Source organism: Plecotus auritus, assembly GCF_963455305.1.
Source record: "Plecotus auritus genome assembly, chromosome: 2".
Lineage (NCBI taxonomy): Eukaryota > Metazoa > Chordata > Mammalia > Chiroptera > Vespertilionidae > Plecotus > Plecotus auritus.
The window spans coordinates 152879065-152892654 of record NC_137771.1 but is presented as its reverse complement, the minus strand read 5'-3'; the positions used below and the strand labels follow the sequence as shown (position 1 = coordinate 152892654).

The 13590-nt window shown below is 39.3% G+C and overlaps 1 protein-coding gene across 4 annotated transcripts in view; it reads left to right on the top strand.

Moving 5' to 3' along the window:
- The window catches only part of CBLB (Cbl proto-oncogene B), a 246417-nt gene that overhangs the window by 115415 nt on the left and 117412 nt on the right, over positions 1-13590 (top strand). The window lies entirely within an intron of this gene.

Sequence of the window (13590 nt, the reverse complement as noted above, 5' to 3'; positions counted from 1 at the left end):
AATCTTTGCCAACAGAGTTATTACTAATCTTTTTTAAAAAAAAAATTTAATAAATCTTTATTGTTCAGATTATTACAATTGTTTCTCCTTTTTCCCCCATAGCTCCCCTCCACCCAGTTCCCACCCTACCCTCTGCCCTTACCTCCCCCCCACTGTCCTCATCCATAGGTGTACGATTTTTGTCCAGTCTCTTCCTGCACCCCCATACCTTTTCCCCTGAGAATTATCAGTCCACTCCCTTTCTATGCCCCTAATTCTATTATATTCACCAGATTATTCTGTTCCTCAGGTTTTTAATTCACTTGATTTTTAGGTTCACTTGTTGATAGATATGTATTTGTTGTTCATAATTTTTCTCTTTACTTTTTTCTTCTTCCTCTTCTTAAAAAATACCTTTCAGCATTTCATATAATCCTGGTTTGGTGGTGATGAACTCCTTTAGCTTTTTCTTATCTGTGAAGCTCTTTATCTGACCTTCCATTCTGAATGATAACTTTGCTGGGTAGAGTAGTCTTGGTTGTAGGTTCTTGCTGTTCATCACTTTGAATATTTCTTGCCACTCCCGTCTGCCTGCATAGTTTCTGTTGAGAAATCAGCTGACAATTGTATGGGTGCTCCCTTGTAGGTAATTAACTGTTTTTCTCTTGCTGCTTTTATTTTATTTTTTTTATTTATTTATTTTTTAAAATATATTTTATTGATATTTTACAGAGAGAGGAAGGGAGAGAGGGACAGAGAGCTAGAAACATCGATGAGAGAGAAACATCGATCAGCTGCCTCCTGCACACCTCCCACTGGGGATGTGCCCGCAACCAAGGTACATGCCCTTGACCGGAATCGAACCCGGGACCCTTCAGTCCGCAGGCCGACGCTCTATCCACTGAGCCAAACCGGTTTCGGCATCTCTTGCTGCTTTTAATAGTCTCTCTTTGTCTTTTGCCCTTGGCATTTTAATTATGATGTGTCCTGGTGTGGTCCTCTTTGGATTCCTCTTGTTTGGGGTTCTCTGTGCTTCCTGGACTCATAAGTCTGTTTCTTTCACCAGATAGGGGAAGTTTTCAGTCATTATTTCTTCAAATAGGTTTTCAGTATCTTACTCTCTGTCTTCTGGCACTCCCATAATTCTGATGTTGGTACACTTGAAGAAGCCCAGAGGCTTCTTACACTATCTTCAACTTTTTGGATTCTTTTTTCTTTTTGCTTTTCCGGTTGAGTGTTTTTTGCTTCTTTGTTTTTCAGATCTTTGACTTGATTCTTGCGTTCCTCTAGTCTGCTGTTGGATCTCTGTATAATATTTTTTATTTCAGTCAGTGTATGTTTAATTTCTAGTTGGTCCTTTTTCATATCCTTGAGGGTCTCACTAAATTTATCAGCCTTTTCTAGGATATTCTTGAAAAGCGTTATAACCGTGGTTTTGAATTCTATATCCAGTCATTTGTTTTCCTCCATTTCTTTCATTTGTGATCTGTTTCTTTGCCTCCGCATTTTCGTTGCTTCCCTGAGTTGGTAGGGTAGCTTTGTGTGCTAGGTTTCCTATATGGCCCAGTGGGTCGGCCTCCCCAGTTAACCTCAGGCGGACACTCTTGGTGCACCCCTTTGTGGACTGTGTATATAGCCTTGTTGTAGTTAAGTCTTGATTGTTGTTGGTATCACTGGGAGGAATTGACCTCCAGGACAGTTGGCTGTGAGGATCAGCTGTGTCTATGCTGGGAGAAGTTCCGTGCTGGAGACAGCCTTATAGGATTAGACTTGCAAAATTGCAAAAGCCTCTGTGCTCAGCTTGGATGGGGCGGAGTCTCAGGGCGGAGCAGACAGTTTTGGCTTCTTGTCAGCCCTGCCCTTGTGTGCGTGCCTCCAGACCTCTGCCTTCTGCGACTCCCCTGAGTTTCCGCCTGACAGTCCAGATTCCCCCTGTAAGAGCATAGGTCCCCAGGGGCTCGCCCGGAACTGGGGTTCATTGCAGTCGGAACTAGGGTTCAGTGCAGTCAGGAGCTTCTGACTCTCTTCCGCTAGGGAATGCCTGCGGCAACCTCCACATTTAGCTTTCTCTGAGAGCAATTGCGTGCGAGCGCACGCCTCCAGAACCGCCGCAGCTCCCCCGGGTCTCCGAGTCTCTGAGTCTCCCTATGCCTTTCTCTCTATCTGACAGTCCAGACTCCCCCTATATGAGCCTGGGTCCACGGGGTTTCGCCCAGAACTGGGTTTCAGTGCAGTCGGAACTAGGGTTCAGTGCAGTCGGGGGCTTCCTTCCCCCTCCCGCCAGAGAAAATCAGCCAGGCACTCAGTTGCCCTTCCTCTCTGCGCGCGTCTCGGTACCTCAGCCCTCCTTTGCTGCTCCTCTGATTCTCCGTGAGCTTTCCTCTTTCCTTCTAGTTGTAGAATTTCCACTCAGCCAGCCTTCCTGTGGTTTTGGATGATGTCCATTCTGTCTTTTAGTTGTAGTTTTGAAATTGTTGTGCAAGGCAGCAGTTTAGGTGCTTACCTATGCTGCCATCTTGGTTTCTCCTATTACTAATCTTTCAGTGTTCACCTCACTTATGGTTCTCTCCCTATCATTGTTACTAGATATCTTTTTTAAACTCTTCTAAGCTCTTGCTTAACCCCTGACATTATTTTTGTTGTTTCATTAAGATTATTTGTGTAGTTATTTTACTTCTTGTTAGACTATAAGCTCCATGAAATCAGGCTTATTTATTAATCTTTGAGTTTCCTGAAGAAGCTCAATGCAGTGTCTCATGCTTAGAATTTCAGGAACTGTTGTTCATTTAATTGAAATGAGTTTAGGACACATGCCCTGGTTGTGGGCTCAATCCCCAGTATGGGGCATGCAGGAGACAGCTGATTGATGATTTTCTCTCATCATTGATGTTTCTATGTCTCTCTCCCTCTCCCTTTCATTCTGAAATCAATAAAAATATATTTTAAAAAATAAATAAAATTGTATGTATCCCTTTATAAAAGTAGGGTAGAATGTAAGGAAATGCCCTATTTACCATGGGGGGAAAAATTCTATTTAAAGCTCAGTTCATTGCTTCTACCTTTGATTTCCTGGGGAAGTGGTATGGACCTCCTTTGGTTTCCTGTATTTTCACTTTTAACAAGAGACAAAAGACAATGGTTGCTTTACCTTTACAGTGAGTGAGATGCTTGTTTTTCTAGCATATTAGCGATCAGTTTTCCCTCTAGTCAAACAAGAGGCAACTTAGTCATATTTAATTAAAGGAGGGGTTGCATAATAGAAATTAAGGACTTTTACAAGGAAACTGCAGCAAGAGCTTTAGAGAGCAAGGGAAAAAAAAACAAAAACTAAAATAGAACTCCAATAGTGCATTTCAATATTTCTATTTAGTAAAATATTATTACCTGTTTTTAAAAAAGCAAAGCATCTTTATATCAATGAGGAAAATAAAATTATAAGTCTATTTTGTTCAACTCATCCTAACGTAGATCTTAGATATAAAAAGCAAATAAGATGCCAAATTATAATTTTCTGTCTTTTAAGCAGTATGTATTTAATTTTAGTAAGACAGTATATTAAAAAATGAAAGATACTTAAAATCAGTTTGTCCCTTTAGGAAAGTTCCTTAGGAATTATTTACTAGACTGGTCAAGAATGCTCAGGCCCATGGAGGAGCTGGTATTGTGTGTGGGTTGCACATACGTTAATGAAGAGTCTAGCAGTCTATTCAGTAAGAGAATGGGATCTTTGGGACTGAATTGTTCTGGTGTCTGCTGTAGAGAAAGATACAATGTAACTTCAAGGTTATATAATTGCCATTCATTTGCCCCTCGCCCCCCTCCCTTTTTCCTTCTCTCTCCAATTGAGCCCTGCAGTAAGTGACATTTACCTCAGTAAATCACCAAGATTTAGGTTCTGGTTCTCATTCTTAAAATCTGATTTTATTAGAACAAAGCATATGTTTAGAGATTGGACACAGTTTAGCTAAGCTCACGAGCTGATCTGTAACCAGAGTAATGGTTTTTTAAATTTACCACAATTAATGCTACTCTAAGGCAGATGAGGGTACTTGTGTCACTGTAGATAAATTATATGTGGAGCCATATCATATCCAGAACATTCCTTGGTGAACATGGAAATCACTGTAAGAATTGCCTGCCTTGCCAAAACCGGTTTGGCTCAGTGGATAGAGCGTCAGCCTGCGGACTGAAATGTCCCAGGTTCGATTCCGGTCAAGGGCATGTAACTTGGTTGCGGGCACATCCCCAGTAGGAGGTGTGCAAGAGGCAGCTGATCGATGTTTCTCTCTCATCGATGTTTCTGACTATCTATCACTCTTCCTTCCTCTCTGTAAAAAATCAATAAAATATATTAAAAAAAAAAAGAATTGCCTGCCTCTAGGACTAAAGTAATTGTTATTCTCCTTCTTGGACTTTGCTCTGAAAGATTTGTCCATCTCTGCCCTGTTGGACTTCCTTTTTCCATATGCAAAATTGCATTTTTGGAAATTTCTTTGGAGGCCTGAGAAAAATGGGGACCATTGATGGGTTTTAAGTGGGTCACTATTGCTGAAGTATGGATAATGAATTTGAGCAGTGGTTTCTAAACCCATTTCAATTGTATCCTTATTACTAAGAACTTTTTGAACATATCTACCTGCCTGTCAGTCTATTATTCTATCTACACTAATAAAAGAGTAAGATGCAAATTGACCATACCTTCACGATGCCCATCAGCCAATCAGCAGTGGGTATGCAAATTAACCAACCAAAGATGGCGGGTTAATTTGCATACACAGGCGCTGAAAGGCTGGGGGCAGGGCATGCATTCCGCACTGCCCCAGCTGCTCCAGCCTCTGGGAAGCATGGGAAGGTGGAAATGCGGCTCCGGCCGGAGCGAAGGCGGTGCCGGCATCCAGGAGAAGGAAGGCCCATTCTTTTATTTTTTTTATTTTTTATTTTATTGATTTTTTTACAGAGGGGAAGGGAGAGGGAGAGAGAGTTAGAAACATCCATGAGAGAGAAACATCAATCAGCTGCCTCCTGCACACCCCCTACTAGGGATGTGCCCGCAACCTAGGTACATTCCCTTAACCGGAATCGAACCTGGGAACCTTGAGTCCACAGGCTGACGCTCTATCCACTGAGCCAAACCGGTCAGGGCAGGAAGGCCCATTCCTGCACGAATCTTCGTGTATCGGGCCTCTAGACCTCCTATCTAATAAAGGGGTAATATGCAAATTGACCATCACTCCAACACACAAGATGGATGCCCCCATGTGGTCAAAGATGGCTGCCACCATGTGGACACAAGATGGCCTCCACAAGATGACTGGCAGCGGAGGGCAGTTGTGGGCAGTCAGGCCAGCAGGGGAGGGCAGTTAGGAGGGACCAGGCCTGCAGGGGAGGACAGTTGAGGAGGACCAGACCTGCAGGGGAAGGCAGTTAGGGGTGACCAGGCCTGCAGGGGAGAGCAGTTGGGGGCAACCAGGCCTTCAGGGGAGGGCAGTTGCAGGGGGACTAGGCCTGCAAGGGAGGGCAGTTGGCAGGGGGACCAGGCCTGCAGGGGAGGGCAGTTGGGGGGGGCCAGGCCTTCAGGAAAGGGCAGTTGGGGTCAACCAGGCCTTCAGGGGAGGGGAGTTAGGGGCAACCAGGCCTGCAGGGGAGGGCAATTGGGGGCAACCAGGCCTGCAGGGGAGGGCAGTTTCGGGGGACCAGACGGGCAGGGGAGGGCAGTTGGGGGCAATTAGGCTGGCAGGGGAGGGCAGTTGGGGGTGACCAGGCCTGCAGGGGAGGGCAGTTAGGGGTGACCGGGCTAGCATGGGAGTGTAGTTGGGGGCAACCAAGCCAGCAGGGGAAGCAGTTAGGGGTGACCAGGCCTGAAGGGGAGGGCAGTTGGGTGGTACCAGGCCTGCAGGAGAGGGCAGTTGTGGGGGACCAGGCCTGCAGGGGAGGGCAATTGGTGATGATCAGGGCAGCAGGGGAGGTCAGTTAGGGGCAAGCATGCTGGCAGGGGAGGGCAGTTAGGGGCATTTAGGCTGACAGGGGAAGGCAGTTAGGGCGACCAGGCTGGCAAGGGAGCGAAGTTAGGTGTGCCCAAGCCAGTAGGGGAGGGCAGTTGGGGGCGACCAGGTCTGCAAGGGAGGACAGTTAGGGGTGATCACGCCAGCAGGGGAGGGCAATTAGGGGCAATCAGGCTGGCAGGCAGGCGAGCAGTTGGGAGCCAGCAGTCCAGGATTGTGAGAGAGTTGTCTGATTGCCCATTTAGGCCCGATCCCACCAGGATCAGGCCTAAATGGGCAGTCAAACATCCCTCAAGGGGTGCCAGATTGGAGAGGTTGCAGGCTGGGCTGAGGGACACCCCCCTCATGCACGAATTTCATGCACTGGGCCTCTAATTAAATTTTTAAAAATGACTTTCAGAGCTGAAAGCTTTTCAAAATAGAAAGGGTTTATTGAGCCATATGCTATTCAATATGGGACTAAGTTCTGGGGCAAAGCCTAAACCACAGTAGCATGGCTAGGTAGAAAAGACATGCTCATTGTCTTAGAGATGATTGGCACCTTGTACGTTTATATTTTGGGGAAGAAAAGTGTAAGTTGTGGAAAAATTTATATTGGTTACAGATAAGGGGAGTGGGAAAATGTGGAGTATGGCAGTTTTATAATAGGTGCACAATCTGTAAGAAATACTATTTTTTGTTGTTAATTCTCATCCATGGATATTTTTTCCCATTGATTTTTAGAGAGAGTGGAAGGGAAGCAGGGAGGAGAAGGAGAGAGACATATTGATTGGTTGCCTCCTGTACTTGCCAGGTCTGGGGCCAGGTATGAACTTGCAACCCAGGTATATCCCCTTGACTGGGAATCAAACCCATGACCCTTTGGTTGGTGGGCTGACACTCTAACCTTGGACCACACTGGCCAAGGCAGAAATACTACTTTTGATTGGTCATAGCCTACAGTTCTGAAAGTTTATGCATGTGCAGGATGCTGTGGCACCTGGTGGTCATTACAGAAGTTGATTCAAAGTTCCAGCATATATTCAGGAATGTGTGCAGTCTTTAGTTAGTTGGCCCACGGCTATCACATGAGGTTATTGAGAAAATCAGGAATAATGGTAGCTATTTTCCTTGTTTTTGTAATCTTTTAAAAAATGTTTGATTCTAAATTTAAGTTTAGAAGTGGGAAAATGAGAATACTTGTTCATTATACAGAGAAGTAATGCTTGACTTGCAATATAGACAAAATGTTATGAACTTTTTTGACAAAGAAAAATATCTATCAGAAATATCCAGCATATGTGTCTTTCTTTGTGAGAGTCGGGCATTTTCACTTATGAGGTAGAATAGTTAGATCTAATTATGTCTCTCCTTGGTAACCATGGTTATCATCCTGTCCATTATTAGTTAGTTGTAAGGGGACTGTTTGACTAGAGAGGTTTTGATATCCTCTACCTGTGGGTTACCGGAAACAGTTGTTTTTCTCTTAATGATGGAATAGCAAGAGCAGTAATAGCCTGTTAAAAAATCTATTTGCATGTCCTTTAACAAGTAGTCATAACAAACAAACAAAAAAAATTGGATTTAAGGAATAACTATATGTAAAATACCAACACACTTAGGAGTCACAGTACTAATATTTTGCTTCCATAATGAAAATAAAAATATCAAATATCTTTTGAATATTCCATTATCTTCAGAACAAAGCTACTCCTCAATTTAAAGGTACTGACACTGAATATATCTTTGTTGATCAAGGTGAATTCAGATGACATTGAAAATAAATGGGTTAATAGAGAATAGATTTTCATTTTGTTTAAAGTCAAGATGACATTTTATTTCCCTGAGCTGGAATAGATTTTAGACAGCTACCACCATCACCACCACCTCAGCAACAACTAACAGCCGAAACACATACATCGTGATTTTCTTATTTATAGTATGGAAGGTACTTTGTCCTTTCCCACATTCCTTTCTCTCTTTTTAATCTTAGATTTTTTTTAATGTCAATTTTTAAAAAGTTTAACTAAAGTTTAATATACATACAGAAAAGTACACAAATCAGAAATGTATGGTGAGGAATTTTTATGAAGTGAGCACACCAGTGTAAATGCCACCTATATAAGGTAATAACATATTATTACTTACAGTTCAGAATCCACCTTCCCCCAACCCTTCAGGTCGTCCCATGCATTCACTGCTTGCCCATGGTATCCTAACTTCTATCATCATGAAATCATGTAATTATACTCTTTCCAAAAAAATCTGGCTTCTTTCACTCTTTATTATGTTATGGAATTCATCCACGTTCATGCACATAGCTACAAGAACATTTATCCCCCCATACCCTATACCCTTTTCTGCGCCCCCCCCCCCCCCGCCCCGCTCCTTCCCTCTGGTAATCTCCGTACTGTTTTCTCTGTCTATGAGGGGTTTGTTGTTGTTGTTGTTTGTGGGCTTTGGTTTGTTTTGCTTTATCCCTTCACCTTTTGCACCACCATGCAAACCCCCTCCCTTCTGACAGCTGTCAGTCTCTTCTCTATACACACTGTCTTAATTAACTTCAAGAGTATAAGTTTGTCAGTGTTGTTTTTATTTATGATTGGCTTGATTATTCTTGGCTGTTGACATTTTCCTATTAAGTTTAGAATCAGCTTTTCATTTTCAGCTGTAAAATTATCTTCTAGAATTTTTGATTGGGGTTATATTAAATCTAGGAATTAAAAAATAATCTAGGAATTATTTTGGTGAGAATTCACATCTTGACTGTATCAAATCTGCTAATTTATTCTATGAGTTAAAAATAAAACTTGTGGCCTTTATTGAACTTGTGGTTTCATGAAAATATTTTGACTTTCTTTGGGTATCAATTTCCTAACATTTTCATCTTTATTTCCTTATACTTTTATCTTAAAACTGCAGAATGCTCCAATAAGTGTTATATTGCTTTGTGTCATATCTCTCTGTAAATGTGTATGTTTATGTTGTGGCTTCCCTTATCTTTTATTAGCTTTATTCCTATTTATTTGAAATTTTCAGATGCTATTGTAAAAGTCAAGTATTTTTAAGTCTTATTTTCTAATATGTATTGTTTACATATAGAAATACAACTAATATTTATGTATTGTTCTTGTATTCAGCAAGTATGTTGAAGTCTCTTATTGCTTCTTATAGTTTAATCTGAAAATTCTTCTGTATTTCCTACATAAAACACTATGTCATAAGAAAATACTATTCTTATTTTTTAAATTTATTCTCCTAATGATTCCATAATATATTTTAAAATGATTTCAGTATATCTTTTTTTTCTTTAAGCTATCAGAGCATATTAGGAATTATAAAAAGATAAAGTAATCACTTATCATCACTTAAATCTGTATTGATCTCTGCAGACATTCTGGATAGTTTGTTCCACTGTATCATAAAGGACATACAATTTTTTAAATGTTATTTGCATTTAATAGGCCATCAGCACTTTTCCATGTCAATAAATATTTTATCTGCATACTTGTTAATTGCTATGAAATATTCTAATCTATGGATATATTATGTCCTATGATTTTGCTATTATGAACAACACTGTGAAGATACTTATGAATGGTCTTTGCATTGCTGTGTGTGTGTGTGTGTGTGCATTTGACATAATTTTCTTGGGTGAAATCCCTAGAAGTAGGCTTTTGAGGTCAAATGTATAGGCTTTTGAAACTTGCTGTCAAATTCCCTTCTAGAAATGCTGTGTAAATTACCATTCATTCACACCAGAAGTATACTAAAGTTCCTGTTTCCAAACACCCTGGCCTTTGTTGAGATTCACACCTTAAGTATGTGATTTTCCCCCATGTGAGATAAAAATAAAACCTATGGCTCTTTTTGAACTTGTGGTTTCATGAAATTGTTTTTTTGCTTTTCTTTGGGTATCCATCTTCTAACATTTTTGTCTTCCATTCCTTATACTTTTGTATTAAAACTGCAGTATCTTCAAAGTAGAAGATCTAATACCCACCTCCACTTTTATGGAGGAGGAGATAAGCCTCGAAGATCGAGTGACTTGTCAGTGGCCAACCTGCTGACCCCATTGCAGTTTTGTTTCCGTGTATCAATTTGATCCTATTTTCTCTGAAAGGACACTCAATTTTCAAGATTTTAAAATAGAATTAGTTTGTTTTTGTAATATGCTAGCATCCATTATCTAATAACAGAATTATAATGTAGCCTTATATTTATCAAGTTTCTGTCTCTCCTGACATTATATGAATCTATTATCATTTTTTAAAAAGTCATCAAATATTTCTATGTAGTAGGCAAATGGTAGCACAGTCAAATTTCTAGACTCCTTCTCTGTGAAACACTCATGAAACATTGCCTTGACTTCCCAGAACACAGTTTAATTTGAAAACACAAATTTTAGTTGCACAATTCATTTGTCTTGGGAAAAGATGAGTAAAATGCAATTTCTGTTCTCATGTATCTCCATCCATGGCACATGCATCCTTTTCTGTGATAACCTTAGCACATGCCACACTATAATTTATTTGGAAGTCTTTTCACCTATTAGTTTGTGAATTTATTTATATTTCTATTCAGAATCTAGCACAATGCCTGACATATGTAAGGTCTTTTTTGGGCAAATCACTTAACCTCTTTAAGCCTCAGTTTCTCTGTCTGTATCATGAAGTTAAGTATATGTCTCATAGTGTTACTGTTTTAAATTCACGTTGTATATATAAAGAACTTAACTTGGTGACTGGCAGATAATAAGTAAGCCTTCAGTAAATGGCAGCTCTTATTCCTATTGGAAGTCTAAAGATCTGCAGATCATACTGTTATTACAAGTATCTGGCTCCTATTGGTCTTGTATTCCATTCTTTGTGGATTGCCAGTTGTGCTTTGCAGTGGATTTGAAAGTTAATTCAACTTGTGATTGATAATTGTAAGTGGCAAAAGGACAGATTAAAATATTTCTGGATTGATGAGATCTTAAAGCTTAGATGGCCTTTTTATGTCCTCTCTTTCTTTTCCTTTTCTTCCTCTTTCCTTTTCCTAGGTCTCAGGTAGCACACTGATGTTGTTGTGTATTTGTAAGACAATTCACCATTAATGTTTTTTCTCACTTTCTTCATCTCTCAGGAGAGAGGTAGTAGAAACCACCATTCTGTCTCATTGCTACAGTTTAATTTAAAGATGGGAAAAGTCACCTTCCCTGCTGTCCCTCAAGACACATCAGGAATGAATGTGGTAGCAACTTGAAATCCTCTTTGGAAAGTTTAGATCCTTAGTGTAACAGTTTTAAACAAATTTTTAAAAGCTGTCATTGCACTCTGTTTCTGTTTTTCACTCATGATCCCCCCTCCCGACCATTCCCCCCACCTTATCCCTGTGGTGGGTATTTGGCTCAGCTGATCAAAGGAAGAGTATTTGTTGTACAAACTTCTGTGTATAGTAGTTAACCAAATATTGCCCTTCTTAATTCCTGTTACTTCTTAATTAAGATTCTAGCAAATGCTTGTTTGAACATTAGGTTTATTACAAGTGAATTATGAGAAAGTCTGATTTACCCAGGTATTGTGTAAATATAACTTGCCCCTTTATAAATTATTGTTCCAAAGTGCTATGTTTAACTACAATTTTAGAAATTTGTACATTTAAAAAAATAATTTGCTTTGGGAAATCATTGGCTATTCAAAAGAATTATGATCTGCAGGTACCTTAAATATTGGGATGAGGATGTGTTTATAATATATATTAAAAGTGTCTATTTAGTCAATTTATTTTTATACTTTATACACAAGACACATTTTTTAAAGATCTCTATACAAAAGATAAAACATATTTCATTCTTAAATCAGTAGTTCTTTAATTTTTTTTACATTGAATATAATGGTTCATGTCCTTTTGTGTGTTGAATATTTAGAACTTTAATATGGAGAAGGAAAATATGCTTCTTAGTTGTCACTACTTCCACTGTAACTGTAATGAAGCTGGACAGATGCATATTTGCACTTCACTATCAATCAATAGCCTTCTAATATTATCAAAAGTTTTCCTTGTTCTTTTAAAACAGCAACATTTTGGTAACCTTAATCAGAGCCTGATGCGCATTTCTTCTAAATGGTGTCTGATGTGGTGTCTCTCTTCGGTTCTCTGTGGTTTCCTGTTTTTTTCATACATAGAGAAAAACCTTTTGATGTATTCAGACTCATATTTTTTTCTTTTAATGTTATAGCAAACCTAAACTTTCTTGTATCTGCAGCATGGTATTGTAAACCTCTCTCCATTTATTCATCTTGCCACAGACTGATCCTTCTATGGAATTCCTCCAGCTTTTCCTTAAGCATTCTACCTCTATATTCCTTTGTATTACAATCTTACTTATACCCTGCAAATGTGCTCTTCAAGAAGGGAGATGATATTTTGTATTTGCATAGTTAGATTTCTCCACAGAAATATGCCTTGCCTTAGCAATTAATAGATACAGTAGACAGTGATTTTGAGCTTGTTGTCCACAGACCAGCATCTCTTGGAAACTTGTTAGAACTGGAAGTTCTCAGGCCCCACGCCAGTCATCCTGAATCAGAATATCTTGAGTTGAGGATCAGCAATTTCTGTATTACCAATCTCTTTAATAATTCTGATGCATACTCAAGTTTGACCACCACACAGTAGATACTTATTTGAATGAAAATGAAAGTTGTACATTTATGGTGATGCTTTCTTGGGAGGATTGGTACAGGGTGGAGCCAATTTAGTCTGTTCTGCCTGAATCTTATTTCTGAAGAGATACTGGTAAAGATCAGCCTAAAATTTAAATATATGCAATCTTATAAGAGGGTATGTATAACCTTTATGATGTCTTATTGTGAAAACTGCAGCTTTCAAATGTTAAAAATATGATTTATTTCTTCCACCTATTTAGGAGTAGGTATTTAACATCCCTAAGGAGAAAACTTAACTAAGGAATGATTAATGAGTATTACTTATTTTCATGGTGGGGAGGATGTGGGTGAGTGTTGGAGACTGGTCAGGTAGGGATAGGTTGGGAGACTTTTCCATGGCTACCCTTCTATGCTGTTCCAAATTTTTCAACCATGTCAATGCATTACCTAAAACAATATTTGATACATGACATTAAATATAAATAAATTAGTAAGTGTTTAATAAATGAAATTCTATGTGATAGACATTTTGTGTGGTTGGTTAAAAATATTAAGATTTCCTTTTGTGTTACTATGAAAGGTTAGATAACATGTGCTTTTTTTCTCTGCAGAAAACTTTGGGTGAGGGCTGAAATGTCTTAATGACTTTTCACCTTGTCTTTCTCAAGATGGTAGATAAATTGTGCAGTGAACAAAGGATTCTATTATATGAATCCATTGTCTTGTAATTTATTTTAAGAAAATAAATAGAGGGGAAAATTTAACTTGATTATAAGTTACATAATCTTATATACACAAAGAGTTCAGACATTCAGGACTTTGACCTAATACCTTCTTTCACATGTATTTATAGAAATATCTTGATAGCCAAGGACTGTTTGGGAGAAAAATTGATTTAGATTTTAGTCATATTCTTAGCAAATGAAACATAATACAGCTAGCAAAACCCATTGCATGTGTTCTGAATTATGGGCAAT